This window comes from Schistocerca piceifrons, chromosome 1 (assembly GCF_021461385.2).
Source record: "Schistocerca piceifrons isolate TAMUIC-IGC-003096 chromosome 1, iqSchPice1.1, whole genome shotgun sequence".
Lineage (NCBI taxonomy): Eukaryota > Metazoa > Arthropoda > Insecta > Orthoptera > Acrididae > Schistocerca > Schistocerca piceifrons.
The window spans coordinates 51540701-51559286 of record NC_060138.1 but is presented as its reverse complement, the minus strand read 5'-3'; positions in this window follow the sequence as shown (position 1 = coordinate 51559286).

The window sequence follows — 18586 nt, the reverse complement described above, 5'->3', positions numbered from 1 at the left end:
GCAAACAATGGAGACCCCCCGTTTCTACCTATCCACAAAGACAGCGATGGATTGTCGTGATCAGTTAAAATGTTATAAAAGAGTGTATTAAAACATATGTAGGATTGCCAACTCTCCTGTACTCACCAAATCTAGAATTACTCTGGGTCTCTGCAGTAACCATGGTGGCATAACCTTATATCCCTGGATTTGGGGTTGTATTTGCTCCACACCAAGCGGCTTCAGCGCACACTGCACTTGAATCCCAAATGGCATTGTTGCTCTTGCACTATTGGGGAGAAGACGTTTCAGAGGTGAATCAGCAACAGTATGCTGTGCAGGTGAAGTTGGAACTTTCCGGAAGCTGCCGCCATATGGTGAATGGTGGTTCCCCAGCCTCAGCATACAGACTGGATATGCGGATAGTCCTGTAAGGTCTTCAGATTCTTGTTGGTAAGTGTGTGTGTGTGTGTGTGTGTGTGTGTGTGTGTTCTCGTCAGTTTTTAATTTACCCCATAGTGGATAGCGATAACAACCTTCAAATAAGAAAGCCTCGCTGACCCATAGACTGTGTGCACATAGTCTACCTGTAAACTCACAAAAGCTCTATAAGAATGGAGCAGATGTGCACTGTCTGCTTCTCAGGACATGTACCTAAAGCACTTTGTAGAGGAACAGAAGTCAGCAGAATAGTTCACAAATAATTAACATTGTATGGGACTACTTACTGGAGACATGGTACTGTTCTTCGATATATCAAAAAGATAACTCATAAAATACTACCCTGAGGGACATCATTCTCCTGCTAAAAGCGACCAGAAAGCGTGTCATCAACGCGGAACATAAAAAATTGCTGGTTGGGATTTTCAGTAGTCGCTATAAAATGCTCTTCTGTCATCTAAGCGATGTCTATAGATGTTGTTTGAAGACTCTCCTGTTTTAGCACTGACGCTACTGGTACATGACTATGTTTACTGGAAATCGTCCTTATTGCTTCCCATACTTTTGTAGAACAAGTGGCGTGGATGACAGAACATAAGAACATTTGTCATTACCTTTCCTTGTCCTCCTCACCGATGCATTGAGCCTTGGCTCTCGCGTCTCGAAAGGCTGTAAGGTTGTCTGCCGCTGGATGTCCAGTTAACACTGCAGACCATCCATTTAGGTGGTTACTGTTCAAGTAATCCTTCATCTAGTAGGCGGATCGAGAGTGGGAAGGGGTCAGTGGAATGAAGGTGCTCAGTCCCTAACCAATGTGCTCAGACTGAAAGGGCTGGAGAGCAAAAAGAGACGTCAGTGGCTAATGACGACACAGTAGCAGCCAAGAAATGAGTTCAACTGCCTATGTTGTGGATGAAAATTTCTTGGGACATCATAAGGTTCTCCAAGACTCCTGGCACATTATGGGCACTGAAATCACCCAGTACGGGAAATGGATGCGAGAGTTCTTCAATAGGGTCTACAAGAGCCTCAGAGTCTATTGTATCCTGTGGAGGTAACTACATCTACATCTACGTTTATAGTCCACAAACCACCCAACGGAGTGTGGCGGAGGGCACTTTACGTGCCACTGTCATTACCTCAAAAAATGTTCAAATGCCTCTGAGCACTATGCAACTTAACTTCTGAGGTCATCCGTCGCCTAGAACTTAAAACTAATTAAACCTAACTAACCTAAGGACATCACGCACACCCATGCCCGAGGCAGGATTCGAACCTGCAACCGTAGCGGTCGCTCTGCTCAAGATTGTAGCGCCTAGAACCGCACGGTCATTACGGCCGGCATCATTACCTCCCTTTCATGTTCCAGTCGCGTATGGCTCGCGGGAAGAACGACTGCCGGAAAGCCTCCTTGCCGATCGAATTTCTCTAAATTTACACTCCCATTCTCCTCGGAATACTTCATCCAGAAACGCACCCACTCGCAACCTGAACAGCAAGCCACACCGCGATGCAGAGCGCCTCTCTTGCAGAGTCTGCCACTTGAGTATGCTAAACATCTCCGTAACGCTATCACTGTTACCAAATAACCCTCTGACGAAACGCGCAGCTCTTCTTCGGATCTTCTCTATCTCCTCCGTCAACCCGACCTGCTACGGATCCCACACTGATGACCAATACTCAAGTATAGGTCGAACGAGTGTTTTGTAAGCCCCCTGCTTTGCTGATAGACTGCATTCTCTAAGGACTCTCCCAATGAATCTCAACCTGGCAACCACCTTACGAACTAATATTTAATATGATCGTTCCACTTCAAATCGTTACGTACGCATACTCCTAGATATTTTACAGAAGTAACTGCTACCAGTGTTTGTTCAGTTATCATATAATCATACAATAAAGGATCCTTCTTTCTATGTATTCGTAATACATTACATTTGTCTATGTTAAGTTCAGTTGCCACTCCCTGCACCAAGTGCCCATCCGCTGCAGATCTTTCTGCATTTCGCTGCAATTTTCTAATGCTGCAACTTCTCTGTATACTACAGCATCATCCGCGAAAAGCCTCATGGAACTTCCGACACTATCTACTAGGTCATTTATATATATTGTGAAAAGCAATGGTCCCATAACACTCCACTGTGGCACGCCAGAGGTTACTTCAACGTCTGTAGACGTCTCTCCATTGAGAACAACATGCTGTGTTCTGTTTGCGAAAAACTCTTCAATCCAGCCACACAGCTGGTTTGAAATTCAGTAAGCTCTTACTTTATTTATCAGGCGACAGCGCGGAACTGTATCGAACGCCTTCCAGAAGTCAAGGAAAATGGCATCTACCGGGGAGCCTGTATCTAATATTTTCTAGGTCTCATGAACAAATAAAGCGAGTTGGGTCTCACAGGATCGCCGTTTCCGGAATCCATGTTGATTCCTACAAAGTAGATTCTGAGTTTCCAGAAAGGACATGATACGCGAGCAGAAAACATGTTCTAAAATTCTACAATAGATCGACGACCCTTCTTGAAAACTGGAACTGCCTGTGCTCTTTTCCAATCATTTGGAACCTTCCGTTCCTCTAGAGACTTGCGGTACACGGCTGTTAGAAGGGGAGCAAGTTCTTTCGCGTACTCTGTGTACAATCGAAATAGTAACCCGTCAGTTCCAGTGAACTTTCCTCTGTTGAGTGAATTCAGTTGCTTTTCTATTCCTTAGATTCTTATTTCGATGTCAGCCATTTTCTCGTTCGTGCGAGGGTTTAGAGAAGGAACTGCAGTGCAGTCTTCCGCTGTGAAAGAGCTTTGGAGAAACGTGTTTGGTATTTCAACTTTACACGTGTCACCCACACGAACTGCAATGGCTACTGCTTGTAGGGCAGTAGCAAATGAGAGAGGAGAGCAGTGGCGTGGGTTATTGACTAACAGAGAAACCCCTCCCATGGCTCTTCTCACAGGCAGGACGTCCTTTTAGTGAATGGTATAGCCCCACAGGACAGGGGCGTCAGTGGCTTCAAAATGTTTATCTGTAAACACAAGCTTAGCGGTTTTGGCTGCCTCTGGTTTTCGACATCATTCCTGAACCTATTCCTGTTCCACTATAAAGTGGAGCCATCTATTATGGGAGTTGCATGTTCACTCTGTCTCTCCACCAGGGTGGAAAGCACACAAGGGATGGAGGTTCAGCCTTGAGGGCTTTGCATTACATTGACTCAGAAGGAAAATAACAGAACTGTCATGTTGAGTGCCATTGACATGGTCTGCCGGTCTGCCGCCTGTTTACACATGTGGAAGCTACCCGTTTGCTTTTTTGGCATGTGAAGGCGTTTCAGGAAGTACTGCAGCTTCAGCAGATTCTTTAAAAAATTATGGCTTTTCAGATGCTGAGAGCTCTGTAATGTTGGCAGCTGTGCCTATTCTGATGTTCTTTGGGTGACTATGGGCTATGAAACAACTGCAGTTTGACTAATTTGACTACTGCTGACACTAGAAACTTCTGTTTGCGTGGAAGCATTGCGTTCAAAGTAGGATTTAAAGGGCCAAAACAAGAGATGTAGAGATTGTGGGAGGATTCATGGCCTTATAGTTCTTCTTGGCCTCAACATAAGGAATGCGTTTCGATGATTTAATCTCCTGTATCTGCCTTCCATCATGGAAGACTCTTGAGTGCCTACTCGAGACTGGGTGATCCCCAGAAGAATTTACACACCTCAGAGAAGTGGGGTATACAACTACGTCATGGACTGGTCTTGCAACATCTGCCAAAGTGACTTCCTCTTTATATCCTAAGGTGGTGTGCTGGCATTTAAAGCAGTGCATTGTGTTGAGACATAGGGTTATATCCTTAGGCAAAGGAATTCTTCCTTGGTATACTCTGGGAGTTTCATTCAATTGAAGGTAGGGATGGATTTTACGAGATCGCCATCCATCCTTTTCAAAACATTTAGAACGGCACCAATCCCTTCTAGAAACCATTCATCTTTCAGTTTCTCCTTAGGAATATGGACCAGATCTCTAAATGACATAACACTTTTTCTGTAGTTCATGGTATTGTGAATTTCCATTTCTATGACATATCCCACAAGGCATTTAGCTTTCTGGAGGTACGTCGCTTATTTGGAACTGGTAGTTTCAGCCAAACGTGCTCTGTTATGAAATCGCTTGACTGATTTTACTGTACCTGCGATGTCTCTAAACTATTTTGAATATACAAAAGGGAAATCTTCTCAAAGCTGTCCTCAGACCATTTCACAACCGAAAACACGTTCTGACCAGCAGCATGCATTCTATTACCAGTCAATGCAGAACTCTGTGTAATCCCTGAGTTAGGAGAACTGGCTACACGATCCCTCTTGTTAGACTGGTTATTCCTACCTATCAGTGGCCCATCCACCCCGCTGAAAGGGTGAAGAGGAAATCTCGAGGTTTCCATCTCGGTCCAACGAGCAGCTACGAAAATAAAAGTTGATCTAGACAGAGCCCCATGTACCTAGGTAAGTGTTATACAAATGAGATGCGGCAGGTTTCCCAGAGGTTGCCCGCTAACGAGTGTTGCACATCAACAGCCATGCATCATCAGCGCGTAGCACATTTTGGGATTGAGGAGGTTTTATACAGGCTTTAACCATCCTTGCAGTGCGGACAGTCAAGCCAAGATTCCCATGGCACGTGACCAATAATATCCCACTACTGCGCCGTACAGCGGCCTCTGAAACATGCCGAGAGCTTACGGTGACAGAGAACTGGTGGAGCTAACCAAGCCCCAGATCAGGATCCCCCAGGAGTTCTCCTTTTTCTGTGTTTCAGACGCTCAGAAATTGGTTACAAACGACAGAAGACGCTAAATGGACTGCTAAACATCTTTAGCAAGCAATGGAAGGCGTTGGTGATGGCATATCCCGCAGAAAAGCTTCAAAGCAATTTGGAATACCATTCAGTACCCTGCCAGAGAGACGTAAAAGTGAAAATGTTGCTGACCCTAATTTAGTGAAAAAGTGTGATTTACCCCTGGACATGGAAAAAGAGTTAACTGAGCATGCATTACTGTTGTCGAAGATTTTTATGGCATGATAGTCATACTGTCATGGCTAATTGCCTACGACTACGCTTCGAATAACAATACAAAACCAAGTTTTAATAATGATAGTTAAATAACTATAATGGATTGGCGGTATTGCTTTTTACACAGGTGTGACACCAAATCGAGGAAAACAGAGGCTACTGGCATTGGTAGAGCTGCTTGCGTTTAACAGAGAAGAAGTAAACAAATTTTTCTTCAATTTTTAAGGAATGATTGGGAAACACAAGTTTAATTTACACATACATGGAGTATAAATGAAACTGCGGTGTCAGCTGTGCATCATCCGTTATTAATTGTAGCTGAAAAGGCCCAAAAGCGAAGAGGATCAGTTAGTAGCTGGAGAGAGGAAAAAATACTACAGTTGTTTGTGCCAAGAGTTCTTGAAGGAGAATGTACCCCAAATGTTAACTTTTCCGTGGAGACACATGTCTCCTTTGAAGGGAAAAAATGGTTCACCTAGCTTATTAACAAGTGCTCCAAATCACTATGGGTAACGTAAGAACTATCTGTGATTTATCTTAAGTATTTTACTGATTATTCACATGCAAGTCCAGAGAAAAAAATGCCCTTGATCGTCGAGAATCACGATAGTCACAGCATTTTAATGGCTTATAAGTTCTGTAAGGAACATGGCTCTCTGATGGCGTCTTCGCCACTGCACACTTCTTGTAGACTACAAACTTTATATTGGGCGTTTTTTCCTCCATTCAAGGCAAGTTATCACAGAGACAGTATTTTTTATCTAGAAACCTTACAAAAATAACCTAACTCCCTACGATCTAGCTGAGATTTGTAACAAAAGTTACTCGACAGTGGTTTTTGTAACAACTGGACTCCATCAACTCAGTCCAGTGGGACTCACATATAACGATTTCATGGTGAAGACGTTTTTACAAAAGCCAGGTAACGTACCAGTCGCCGTATTTATCCAGTCGGCCTAAACATGGTATCAGGTGATTCATAGTGAGTGTAAGTGAACCAAACTGAAATGACCAGAACATCGACTCACCTACGTCTTGGCTTTCGTAAAAAAATATGTAGCAGATTGACTCAGTAGGTCTAGTGAAGAGCAGCATAGTAGTTAAAATAAATCAAATATCTCCATTACCTGGTAGTAGCACTCACCCATTTGATCTCACTTCCAAAAGACCGAGACAGGAACAGCATTCATTAATAATCACCTCGAATCCAATGTAGGAAAATCTTAAAGAAATAAACGAAAGAAAAGAAGAACAAAATTCCAGATGGAAAGCTAAGTTGAAGAAACCAAATAATAAAAATAGTTTATCCTCAGTCAAAAACTGAAAGGAAAAGAAGTAATAGGCCTTACAAGGGGCCTTGAGGAGAGTTTTTCGACTCTTATTCTGACGATCCCAGGGGCGGAAATAGTTTTTGTCAAGATGAATCTCAAAATGGAGTTTTAATAACAATAAAGAGATTTGTTTTTACTGCAGAAAATTTGGAATGGACGATGATCTTTGGTTTCGAAGCAAAATTCGGGGTATATGCGCTCATGAAGCATGTTCATAATGAGATGGTGCTGAGGGCTGCATGTGTGATTTCAGCAACAAATTAATACAATGTAGGCGACCTTCATTAAGCGTCTTATTATATACTCATGCTTATAAATTAAGGATAATCCTGATACATGGTGAAACAACGCTCTGGTGGGCGGTTTGCAGGTTTCAATCACCTCGGGGTATGACCATGCAGTGCATTTCACCTGCGGTCGTCGCAAGGTGGCGCTGGCAAGAGTCCACATACGCAGAGGTGTGTTGGTGCAAGTTCTAGTACGGGAAGCGAGTAAGTGTGCAGACGTTTTCAGACGTGCTAATGGTGACTGTGTTTTGAAAATGGGCTCAAAGAACACATATTGATAACGTTATGAGGGCAGAACACTAGGGCAACTGGAGGCTGGTCAAACACAGCAGCTCGTAGCGCGGGCTCTCCGTGTGCCACAAAGTGCGGTCTCAAGATTATGGCAACGATTCCAACAGACACGAAACGTGTCCAGCCGATACAGTACGTGACGTCCACAGTGTACTACACCTCAAGAAGACCGATACCTCACCATTAGTGACCGCAGACGGCAACGGAGTACTGCAGGTGGCCTTGCTCGGGACTTTACCGCAGCCACTGCAATTGTTGTCTCCAGATACACAGTTTACAGACGACTGAACAGACATGGTTTATTCGCACGAAGACCTGCAAGGTGTATTCTACTTATCCCTGGTCACAGGAGAGCCCGTAAACCCTGGTGTGAAGAACACCCTAGGTTATGTTCACGCACGAGTCCAGGTATAGTCCGAACAGTGGTTCTTCCTGGCACTGGTGCAAGAATGGGTGGCTAAACCTCAGTAGCTGCTCGACCACCTGATAGAAAGTATGCCAACCCTTTGTGCGGCCGGTATACGTATGCATGTTTATCATATCCCATACTGATGTCGGGGTACATGCACAGGAAACAGTGGCGTTTAGTAGCACACGTGTTTCTGGATGGTTTCCTCAACTTAACAATACCGTGGACTTACAGGTCTGTCTCGTGTGCGTTCCCTATGTGCCTATGCTATTAGAGCCAGTTTTGTGTAGTGCCATGTTGTGTCGTGCCACATTCTGCAATTATCCTTAAGTTATGAGTATGGGGGGGGGGGTGGTAATATAGTATCCCTCATGTTAGGGCATTGTGTAATAAATACTGTTAAATGGGTGAAAACTATGCTCTTAGTACTAATTTCACTTTTGATAATTTATTTTACTGTGATTTTCCGCGGTTTTAAATACACTCATTACGACAAGCTTTGGATAATGTGTGCTGGCGTAAGCTGTCGCCAGCACTTCGCTAGGGAAAAATGCTGCGAAAAGATCGATAGTAAGCACTGGAGAAGGCGAGCCTACTGGAACAGAGGCTAACGACAGGCCTACAAACGACATGCTGCCAACGCGCTCTCATCCGCCAGTATTTAGATCGCCGCAGTGGACCAGAAGGCCTAGTGAGTACCAGGCAGTCATCCAGTGAGTCAGCGAGTTGACTCATCAGTCGTAGACCAGTGGGAGTTCCAGTCGCAGTTAGCTCAGCCCCTAGCTCAGAGTCAGTCAGTACCTAGCGACCAGAGTAGTATACATAGCGGACTTGTACATAACCAGCAGTGCAGCTAATGTGGACTATTACAGAGGAGCTTGTACCACAGCATATGGAAGCTTAAGTTAAGTAGCTCTCTGTTTATATTAATAAAGAACCCTGTTAATACACGGATGTGGTTGTGTTTTAGCAACAGGATACTGGACATGATCAACTTCCTCTCGTTGCTTCCCATGGTACAAGCCTGCAGTCACAACGAGACATCGAACGTACTATTTTGTTAAAAAAACATTTTAATAATAAATGAAAATGCCAGAAATATTTTAATGACATTACTATAAAGTGTATGATATTCTTATCGACTTTAACGTAGCTTAAAAATAGCTTCGAAATTAGGATTGCACCGTAATAATTTCCTTGGGTGATCGCCAATACACCAGTCTCCTCCATTGCCACAATGTTGATGGGATATTCCACGGTGGAGACATGTTCGTTGTGAGCTATTGGAGGTTCTACGTACGTTGGTAGCATGCTTTCAGAGAGCCCCCATTTATCTGCAACCATTTCATCTAGAGTGTAGACGTATTCATGGAGAGCTCCCGTCGAGTGTCGTTACGGAGGACAAGCTCTTCACAGAGCATTCACGATGGGATCTCGTTGAGTATATACTTGCTGCTAGCAAGCTCTCGTGATGAGTAGGATGTTTTGTGAATATGGTCTCATAGTGTGTAGACGTTAAGGTACCAAGCTTTAGCAGCCGTTATTCGTCACGGTCATTTTCAGTCGCAGAACGCCGATTTTAAACCGCCCACTATAATGCTAATCCAGTTAGGCATCTCTCCTGAGCTGACAAGAGGACGCTGGCTGCTCCTTGAGGAGTGGACAGCGGTGTGCCACATAGAGAAGTGTTGTTTGGCAGGGGCAACACAGATTTTACGGTGAACGGCGGTGTAGGTCTGGGACGAGTAAGCAGCAACGACGTAGCGAAAGACTGGAGCGCACTATATGCTGCACATGGCAGGGCGAGTCCAGTGCATGCGAACGGTTTCTGCCCAGTGTTAGTATACAATGTGAAAATTACTTAAACCGACAAACTCTGGGATGTTGCAAGGGCTCCAAAACAAAATACCATCCTGTAATGTGAACATTTATTAATTCCTTAGACGGCATAACCACTCTCGGCTATCGTGGTGTTGCGTATTGTAATCTGTAGTCAGGAAGAGGCAGGGTAAGGCAACTATTGTGGAGGGGTCCGTAATCAGCTACCGTTGGCTACAGTAAATACATACACTTTATTTGAAGAAACAACTTTCTACAATCATTTTAAAATATTTTACTACACTGACAGCTGAAGGCCTTATTAAGAAGTAATTCAAAACTTTTTTGGCGGATGATGGTCACAAGCAACGTCAGAATATTCAACAGCTGAAGGCCTGAATTACAAGTGAGTAAGCCAGTTACATGTTAACAAATACTAAGACATTTTCTTCTTAAACAATCAAAAACTGTAACAAGGTATTGTAAGGCGTTATGAAGAAAGAATGACAAATTATTTGTCGGCTGCAGGCCACAAGACATGTTACACACAATCAACAGCTGAAGGCCTGATTAAGAAAAAAAATCTAAATTATTCGTCGCTTGAAGGCCGCAAGCAATTTCATATACTCCACGGCTGAAGGCCTGAATTGCAAGTAAGGAAGGCAATTACATATTAAAAATACTAAAACCTTTTTAGACAATCTTAAAAGACTGTAACAGACTATACCGATGGATGAAGACCTTATTAAGACAGAATTGAAAATTATTTGTCGGTTGGCCACAAGCAGTATTACAAACAATTCATGGCTGAAGGACGGCATTATAAGTGAGCAACGCAATTACACGTTATAACATTAGGGTAAATTTTAAACAATTACGACAACTTGACCAAGTAAGACGGAGTGATCCACAGACAGTGCTCCCTGGATCGACCTGAGGAAGGTGATTGCAGCTGTGTAAGCGGTGAGACAGGCAGCCAAGAGTAATGTTCACCTAAGTGGGACAACTCAAACTATCGACCGTTTAGACGCTGATCAACCTTCTTAGCAAATCCACCTAGCGCCAGATAACCAGTACAACGATGGAATAATTCAGGCAAGAGCGAAGTGACAGACAGCACTGTGTCTCCAGAATCTAGTTTTTAAATCACAGAAAGGCAGAAAGAACCACTATAACCCAGGTAGACAAGGAAAACAATTATCCATACCCCAATCAAGGAAGGTGTCAAGTGACTGGCCATGCCAGACAGCATTGTCAAGACGAGGAAAAGTACACAGCCGCAAAATACGCTAACCTCCAGGGCAGGTAACTTGGCCGTTAGTGGCCTCTGGGCAGTAAGGTACCACTGGTGGCACTTCAGCCATAATAGCACTAAATCCCAACTATCATCAAGCAGTAGAAGAGGGCTAATAGCTCTGGCCAACCTGACAGACTCCAAATGTTGCAGTTGGCCACACCGACCCTGGGAGCAGCAACACGCAAATAACAGGGAGATCTCAAACAGTGGAGGTTTCACTACTGTATAAGGTTCCCTCAACTGCAAACGTCCCGGGTTCAGTCGTCGGCTACAACCCCTCGGTCCAACAGTGCCTGCATGCCACCAGCGGTCCTGACCTGCCCTCACGCTGAAGACCTCCTCGCTGCTCCGTCCGAAACCGAACAGCCTGACTCATATGACGACCCGGAAATACTAGCGGTGGCATCAAAGATAGTAACACACTATTGGCTATCGATAACCTCTGCTGAGGCCACTCATGGACCAACGATACTAGGAAACTCAGTGGCGACATTAACACAAGAAGGAAACGAGACGGTACTACCGCAATTACAAGACGCAAAGACGGCAAGAACGCGAGCTGCACACGGCTCAGGTATGAAATGGGGACGACTCAGACGAATTTAAGAAATGTTCTTCATAAGCAATTGTTAACTGTTTCACGTATAGTGGATGCAGAAGCGGGAACCAGATGATTAGTCACTCACAACACAGTTTCCCTAGTGGTATCTGGAACAGTGCCAAATGCCTCATACATTTCCGTCCTGTGCACTGTTTACACAAGAAGCCACGTTCGACGTGATGGGACCATCAACATCCACAGGTGGCACGTTTTGAGTGAGGTTAATCGGCATACCACACTTACCTCCCGCCTGTCAGTTGTGGTCCGACTTTAATATGCAGGCAGATGTTATTAGTTACTGTTCAATAGACCATATGTCCTCCCTATTCCAGTAAATGACAGAAATTATTACAGTTACTAGCAACAGCGTTTCCAAATTTACTGGATTATGTGCCACTCCCTACAAGACAGTTCAAATGGCTCTGAGCACTATGGGACTTAACATCTATGGTCATCAGTCCCCTAGAACTGAGAACTACTTAAACCTATCTAACCTAAGGACATCACACAACACCCAGTCATCACGAGGCAGAGAAAATCCCTGACCCCGCCGGGAATCGAACCCGGGAACCCGGGCGCTACAAGACAGTGAATGTGACTCCAGAATGACGGGGCGCAGGCACATTCCAGTCGTCCTCTGCGTCAATTCTTGAACCGACTGTTTCCCAAAAAATGGATTGGCAGTGGTGGTTCTGTAATATGGCGTACTCGGTTCCCTGACTTGAGCAATCCGCACTTTTTGTGCGATGAGCGACGTGCAACATAGCTTACAAATCGCCTGTTGAATCGGACAGAGGAGGCTCTGGTTGCCCGGATAGTAGCAGCAGCGGTAGGATTTAAGGACCCTCTTGTAGCCTTTGACCGTGTTAGACGGAATATGTCTCGCTTGTGTAACCTCTATTTACAAGCCAATTAAGGCATTTTTGAATCTCTACTGTAACTGAACTAATTGTGTTATGTTAATTTCGTTGTCTGTTCGTAATAGATAGTTAAAACTTGTTTGTGCTATTTTTTGTCCTCACAGGAGAAAGCATTAGAAATAGTGTAACATTATCCCATGAAACCTCCCGGAATGTTTTGGTTTAACTGGTGTTTACCCAGAGAAATCTCCCTCTTCCAGTTCAAATAATCTTCACTGGAAAATATAACATCAGAGCAAAATATTTGTTGAACTGTTCCGTGAACCTCCAAGAGTTTTTGGTTTAAATGATTTTCAACCTATAGAGTGTCTAACGTTAGTCGTCATTCGCACTGAGGCGCTGTAATTGATTTTGAACTTTTTTTATATATTCCGTCGTGATGTTTTTTCAGGGTTCTATCTGGGACCAGTTAATTTTATCGCTATCTCATATCATCCTCAAATTAAAAATTGCCAGACACTACTGAGGCCCGTCTATTGCAAGACAGTTCAGATAGATTTATTAGGTTTCATGAATTCCGTTTTGAATTCTTTGCGATGTAAATTGTAAAAGATTTTTCGCGATTTGTGCTGTTAATAAAGTCGGCCGAACTCACTGGCTCACTTCCACTCACCGTGTACCTAGTTGGCCAATCAAATAACGGATTTTTCTTCTTGTTTTTCCAAGTTCAGAGAGCTGTCATAGTAGAGAGTAGACGTGTTGGTACCTTTCCTTTGTAGAATTTAAAATTGTTGTTTGCATGCTCTTGTGGACTGCAGTCTATCAAGTGTATATTGTGGCACGTCATCATTGAATTTCATATCTATTTCTAATGCGAAACTAGAGATAAGACAGCACACTTGCACCACGTTTACCTTAATCATTTATCATTAATATTACATATCTGTGTGAAACAACTTAACGAAAGCTGCAGCATCTGGCCTCTCCCAAAGCAAAACACAAGATTGTTAACAGTAACCAAAAGTAATGCCTTGCAACCATCATTGTACACGTCATCGATCCTGAATACGTTCTTATAAAGTTATATGCACTAATGCTAACTATGGGGCACAAAATAAAAATTCTGACCAGTAGTTTGAGGAAACTGTGGAGATGGAGACGAGAAGAGGAATAATGTGACGTGGTCATTTATGGAAAGCTGCTACATTCTGCTAAAATAATTGGACCATAGTATCGTAAAATCTTTTGTGTCTCCTTACTCCATACATTACCTTACTAATTATCTTCAAAATTACCACTTAACATTAGTCTGCTTTTAGTGAATACGGTGTTATTAGCCGAAACAGATGAGTTATCAAACGGTCGGAGAAGAAAGGAGTGTGACCACATTTTGAGAATAATCTTGTAATTCTATATGTCAGAAATGTATCATCATTGTTTCCCGTACTAGACACAGGATCGAATTGTCTACATAAAGAAATAGACGTGCTAACACAGGCCTAAGAGCCTGCTGCAGTTCATAAAGAACACGAATTGTAAGTGTTTAGCGTTATATACACAATACTTATAATCTCTTCCTTAGACAGACATTTCCAAATTTGTCAGTCGGAATAATGTGCCTACAAAAATTTATGAGATCTCTCAATCAATCAATGGTTAAATTTTAGTGTATAGAGTGAAGAATGCGACTGAATTAATGCCTAAAGGTAAAGCACTCACTTAAGGCTTTTGTATCTGTCGCTCTCATTTCCACGGAAAGATGGTTTTATTTTCTTTAATTTCACCGTCATCAAATTCAGCTTAAACCAAATGTGTCTGTAAATCCCAATATATATCACTTTTATCATGTTTGTCGATTCTAGTTGCAAAATCGTACTTTACATTCTCTTTGTGTTATTTTCTGCAATAGCATGGCTTTTATGGTACTTCGTCTCATTACTGTTCGATATGACCGACAGAAAATATTTTTAAGAGAGAAAAGGGACTGACTTGGCTCTATCTCAAAGCAAGCATGTTTCGGGTCTCATAACTGCAGTTTCACAAAAGGCTTGCAAATGGACAAACGTGAAATATAGCAGCGCAGACGTACTCAAAAGATCACAGCACAAGAGGTAGAGTTTACTGCTACTCTTTGAGTAAGGAGCGACAATTAAGACATTAGAAGGACCTGCAAAGTTCTGTGACGTCACAAAACAATCAAGAACGAAAAACGTTTCTCCGACTTCCTTGTAGACAACATTGTAAAGGCTTCTTCCAACCTGCGTAAGTAGGTAAGACCTGAAGGAGACACAGTTTAATTGAATGTGTTGAGAGAAGACCAACAGCCTCATGATGAAAAGTGGTTTGTCGCAGGACACTATCAAGAGTCTTAACACCTATAGTGCTATTCTCCTTAGGTTATATGTCCTTCCGACGGTTCACAAGAAACGGGTTCCTTTCAGTCCTATAGTGAATAACATCGGCGCTCCGACATATCGTGTAGTCAAGCATCTTGCTACTCTGTTCGGTCCACAAGTAGGTCGGTGGGAACATCATATGAGGAACTCAGCTAATTTTTTACCTCGTTTGGAGGGACTGAGGTTGAATGACTCTGATATTTTAGTGAGTTTCGATGTGGTCTCTCTCTTCACTCGTGTTCCTCTGTCTGATTCGTTGCGATTAATTGGGGCTAGGTTTGGTGCTGAATTAACTAATCTCTTTCGCCATGTGTTGACATCCATTTATTTTTTATTCAATGACCAGTATTATGAGCAGGCAGATTGAGTTTCGATGCGTAGTCCGTTGTCTCCTGTGATCGCAAATTTGTTTATGGAAGACTTCGAGGAAGGTGCATTGGAGTCGGCGCCTTCTAAACCCGCCTGTTTCTTTAGGTATGCTGACGACACCTTCGTTGTTTGGCCTCATGGTAGGGAGACTTTGAATGCCTGTCTGGAACATCTGAACTCAATCCACCCGAAAATTCGTTTTACGATGGTGGTGGAAGAGGATGGTTGCCTTCCCTTTCTTGACGTGTTGATTAGGAGAAAGGATGATGGATCATTGGGACATGCAGTCTACAGGAAACGTACTCACACCGACTTGTAATTACAGGCTAATAGTTGTCACCATCAGGCACAGCCTGAAAGGATACTTCGTACCTTGGTACACAAAGAACATGTCGTTTTTGACGCTGAGGCTTTCCCAGTTGAGCTGTCCCATCTTGAAGTTACATATACTCAAAATGGTTACAGTGAGAGACAGGTTGAACGTGCGTTCCGCTATCGACCAACTGTACATCGGATGATTGATAATAATTCTGAGTCGACACGTAAGCCTTTTTGCCTTACATAGGAAACACTTCCAACACTATCGGTCGTATTTTACAGAAATACGATGTGAAATGTGTTTTCCGATCTCCATCCTAAATTAGAGCGGCCTTGAGTTTTGTTAAGGATGGTCTTGGTCTGCGTAAGGCGGGGCGGGTGTACATCGCATTCTTTGTAGCTGCGGTATGGCGTATATTGGTAAAACAACCAGGACCGTTGAGGCCCTTTGTACTAAACATAAACGGCACACACGACTACAGCAGCCAAGTACATCTGTTATTGCCGAATATTGCTTGGATACTGGTCACCCCATATTATATAATAACACTGGCGCTTTGGCATGCACGTCCAGCTATTGGGACAGTGTTACTAAGGAGGCAGTTGAGATTAAGTTAGCGAGCAACCTCGTTAAGAGGGATGGAGGTTTTTGTTTTAACTCCGTCTGGAATCCGGCTCTCTGCCTTGTCAAAAAACAGAGGGACAGAGTCAATATTACGTTACCTGCGAGATCGTAGTCTCACTATCGATAGCTTTGACTTTGGTCATCATTGTCGGCACTAGTGTTCAATGTGGGTGTTATCTTTCCTGCATCAGTACGAGAACCGAGGTTTTGAATTTGCATGTACGTTGCGTGTCCGTTGCAGTTTTTCTTGAAAATGGCGGGTTGTTCACCCGCCGAAATATCGGCGGTCGCTGAAAGTGTTACCTGGCTGAATTCCCGGAAGTTATTTGAAATTTTGTATGCTGCAGCGGAAACTCAGGTCTCACATTGAGCGTAGTTGATTACATGAATCTGCAAATCACCTACAGAAAATGTTTTTAGATACTAATTGGTATGGATTAAATGAAATGAAATTCCATACAGAATGTAGATGAGTATGGATTCACTTCAGCACAGTCCGCAGCTCGTGGTCGTGCGGTAGCGTTCTCGCTTCCCGCGCCCGGGGTCAGGGGTTTTCTCTGCCTCGTGATGACTGGGTGTTGTGTGATGTCCTTAGGTTAGTTAGGTATAAGTAGTTCTAAGTTCTAGGGGACTGATGACCATAGATGTTAAATTGCATAGTGCTCAGAGCCATTTGAACCATTTGAACTTCAGCACGAAAAGAATTGTTCCTAAGTTAGACTGATCGATGTGGCACATTGGTTGCCACACCGGACTCGCATTTGTGAGGACGACGGTTCAAAGCCGCGTCCGTCCATCCTGATTTACGTTGTCTGTGATTTCCCAAAATCACTCCCAACAAATGCAGGGATGCTTTCTTTAAAAAGGCATGACCGACATTCTTCCACGTCCTTCCCTAATTTCATGGGACGGATGACCTCGCTGTTTGGTCTCTTCCCCAAATCAACCAACCAACCACTAACTTAAACATCACGAGTATGTCAGGGTTTACCGAAACTGTGAGAGACCCAGTTTCACTGAATTTCGCGATATATTTCACCGTTGCAGTGTGGATAATGGATGGTCTGCTTAGTGGCGTTGAAATCCTCTGCGTTATCGATTGTGCTCCTCTCTATGTGTCTGGTATTGGAACGACCTCAGTGCGTTCGACTAGAACGCAAAGCCGATCTGAAGTTTAAAATTTCACTTTTAGAAATAATTCACGAAGGAGGATCGTTGCTTGACCATCACGCACACTCACAAATTGCGCAGTAATAGGCATCCACGGTGTAGGGAAGCAACTGAAAGACTTGAAAAGAAATAAGTCGCCACGTCGACACGGAAACGGAGTTTGCTTTTACAGAGAATGTTCTGCGCCGTTTCCCCTTACTTAGCCTGCATTTATCGTGAATCTCTCGCACAACACAACGGCCTAATCGACTGGGAAAATAGGCGAAATTGACTCCTACAAATAATAAAGTTACAGGAACTGACCCCCAATGCCCGACACCAATATCCTCAACATCGGTTCGCTGCAGAATTCTTGAACACACCAGCACACATTTAGCCATTTCGCAGGTGCATACATGTCCTGCAACGCCACTGCCCAGGTGCGGTGGACGTGTATAATCGCACCACTTGGATTTTCCTGAAAGTCTGAATGCGTCCTGAGCCACCGATCTCTCACCACTGCGGAAGATTTACTTCCGTAACTCGATGAATAAAAATGTTTCGAGTATTAGTCATACAACATAGAAGGAGATGAAAAAAGTTATGCGACACCTTTCAACATCGTGTCGGACCTCCTTTTGCTCGGCATAGTGCAGTATCTCAACAAGTTGTTGGAAGACCTCTGAAGAAATACTGAGGCGTCCATAAGTTTTGCCGCTGCAGGATTTTGGGGACGAACTGATCTAGCATTATGTCCTATCAATGTGTGTCTTGATTCATGTCGGGTAATGTGGGTGGCCAAATTATTTGCTCGGATTGTACAGAATGTTCTTCAGACCTATCACGAACAACTGCGGCCCAATGACATGGTGTACTGTCCTCCTTAAAAATATCATCGTTGTTTGGAAACATGAAGTGCATGAGCGGCTGGAAATGGTCTCCAAGTGGCCAAACGTTACCATTTCCAGTCAATTATCTGTTCAGTTTGACCAGAGGACATAGTCCACTCCATGTAAACCCAACCCTCACCCCTACAGAGCAACTACCTGTTCACGTGGTGCCCTGTTGAAATCTTCGGTGCGTCGATTCCTGGGGTCTGCGCCACTCTCGAACCGTGACCAGGCCAAAGTTTTCCAGTCGTCTAGGGTCCAATTGATATGGTCACGAAACTAGACGGGCACTGCAGAGGATTCGTGGTGTTAGATAACTCACTCGTGTTGATCGTCTACTGCCCCACTCCATTAACGCCAAATTTCGCCACCGCACTGTCCTAACGGACTCGTGCGTCGTGCGTCCCACATTGATGTCAGTGGATGTTTCACGCTTTGCTGTCCGTTAGCAATCAGAACTCTACAGAAACG